This window comes from Rutidosis leptorrhynchoides, chromosome 1, assembly GCF_046630445.1.
Source record: "Rutidosis leptorrhynchoides isolate AG116_Rl617_1_P2 chromosome 1, CSIRO_AGI_Rlap_v1, whole genome shotgun sequence".
NCBI classification, from domain to species: domain Eukaryota; kingdom Viridiplantae; phylum Streptophyta; class Magnoliopsida; order Asterales; family Asteraceae; genus Rutidosis; species Rutidosis leptorrhynchoides.
Window position 1 is genome coordinate 626,793,303 of NC_092333.1, and position 2,982 is coordinate 626,796,284.

The following is a 2,982-nucleotide window of genomic DNA, read 5'->3' on the forward strand; positions in this document are numbered from 1 at the left end:
GTGGTGATGGTACTGTTGGTGTTGCTGATGGTGGTACTGTTTATGCTGCTGGTGCTGCTGCTGGTGTTTGTAACCTTTGCACCATATTCTCCAAAGCCACTACCCGAGCGCGAAGCTCGTTGACTTCTTCTATTACACCGGGGTGATTGTCGGTTCGGACGAGCGGATAAATAAAATCTAGAATTTGGTGTAGTATGTAATCGTGACGAGATACTCTAGAAATAAGAGAGAAAATGGTGTTTCGGATAGGTTCGCCGGTAAGTGCTTCAGGTTCTTCGCCAAGAGGGCAATGTGGTGGATGGAAGGGATCACCTTCTTCTTGTCTCCAATGATTAAGGAGGCTACGAATCCATCCCCAATTCATCTAGAATAGATGATGACTAATTGGTTGATCCATTCCGGTCACACTGCTTTCGGAACTTGAGTGGGATTCCATTTCGGAATCCGAGGGACTTGAACTAATGACGAATTCCATTTCGTACGATTGAATAAAGAATTTTTCGATATGAAATGATTTTCCGGCTATCGGGTGGTATTCTAATTATATAGAGTAAAAGGTTTCGTAGATTACGGAGGAATTTACTGAATATGTCAGGCAAAGTTTACAGTAACAGATACGCTAAGATATGAATTAGCAGATACGCTAAGATATGAATTTTGTCTATATACTATTCATGCAATCAATGCAATAAGATGTGTCTAGACTAAGAATGATAAGCAGGTAATTTTCGACAAAAATGATGAGCAAAACTTTTGACATGCAGACACGGTCGAAGTCCAGACTCACTAATGCATCCTAACGACTATCAGTTAGACACACTAATGCAGACCTGGTTCGCTAAGACCACCGCTCTGATACCAACTGAAAGGACCCGTTCATATACATTATAAACGATTCACAATAGTTGATTACATCGCGAGGTATTTGACCTCTATATGATACATTTTACAAACATTGCATTCGTTTTTAAAAGACAAACTTTCTTTACAACGAAAGTTGACGGCATGCACACCATTTCATAGTACATCCAACTATAATTGGCTTAATAATAATCTTGATGAACTCAATGACTCGAATGCAACGTCTTTCAAAATATGTCATGAATGACTCCAAGTAATATCCTTAAAATGAGCTAATGCACAGCGGAAGATTTCTTTAATACCTGAGAATAAACATGCTTTAAAGTGTCAACCCAAAGGTTGGTGAGTTCATAGGTTTATCATAACAATCATTTCAATATATTAATAGACCACAAGATTTTCGTTTATAAATATATGTACACTCGCAAGTGTATAAAAGTATTCTATAAGTTGTAGGCACCTGGTAACAAGCCTTAACGTTCATGTTTTACCCTCTGAAGTACACCAAATCAAGTGTGTTTAAAATAACCTCGAAGTACTAAAGCATCCCATAGTCTGGATGGGGTTTGTCAGGCCCAATAGATCTATCTTTAGGATTCGCGCCTACCGTACATAGACAAGTAGTTTAATGTTACCAAGCTAATGGTATATTTCTGGTTTAAACCCACGTAGAATTAGTTTTAGTACTTGTGCCTATTTCGTAAAACATTTATAAAAACAGCGCATGTATTCTCAGTCCCAAAAATATATATTGCAAAAGCAATTAAAAAGGGAGCAAATGAAACTCACAATACTGTATTTCGTAGTAAAAATACGTATAACGTCATTTAACAAGTGCAAGGTTGGCCTCGGATTCACGAACGTATCAATATTGAGATTCAATATTGCAGGAAAGTACGTAGACGCAACGGAGATGATAAACACTAGATTGACCTCACGAGCATACCAATGAACCATACTCATCACCTCCATAGCTATAACCCATAATTTCCTTAGCTTCGACTCATTAAAAAAAAAACTATTTTGAAATCACTCGGACAGTACTCCGTCGTAATATTTTATGTATACTAATAATATCTTGAAATAATACAGAGCAAATATATATATATATATATATATATAAATCGATTGAGAGAGTTTAGAGAAATATATTTTCAAGTTTCTATGAAATAATGAAACCTATTGAATTCTATTTATAATAGATTTTTGAATTATTAAAGTGAATTATTAAAGTATGAATTATTAAAGTGAATTATTAAAGTATGAATTATTAAAGTGAATTATTAAAGTATGAATTATTAAAGTGAATTATTAAAGTTAAAGTAAAGTAAAGGTAAAGTAAATGTAAAGTAAAGGTAAAGTTAAAGTATAGTAAAAGTATAAAAACTATGTATGTATAATACGCGTATAAATATATATAATATTAATTTAAATCGTTATATATATTTAATGAAATAAAATATAAATATCGTTATATTTATTATACTAATAAGTAATGAGTTGTCAAAAGTGATTCTAGATATTTATAAAAGTTATATACGTTTTAATAATAAAGTTCTTTTCAAACTGAAAACGTCTTTGTACGTTTGAAAATAGATTAATAGAATTTTATGGAAATCAATTCTCCACTAACTTTTGTCTAACTTTCGTAAATGACACTTTTTGTTTTTATTTATAAATAGCTTTACAAATTATTCTGATTATCGTTAAGAAGAATAGATTTTCTCAAATCATAGTGGACCTCTCAACAGAGACTTGTAATCATAATTCAATGTTTCTGATAATTCAATCATTTAATATATTTTTTTTAATTTCGTCGAAAATCATATTTAAACAAATACGTTCGTGTAAAGTATTATATGTTTAATACTTTATTAATATTCTCAAGTTATAATATATATATATACATATACATATCTATTTATATATAACGGTTCGTGAATCGTCGGAATTTGGTCGAGGTTATAATGAATGTATGAACACAGTTTAAAATTCTTGAGATTTAACTTAACAAACTTTACTTATCGTGTCGGAATAATATAAAGATTAAAGTTTAAATTTGGTCGAAAATTTTCGGGTCGTCACAGAAGGCGTTTCTACAAGTGATAATCCAAGATGCGC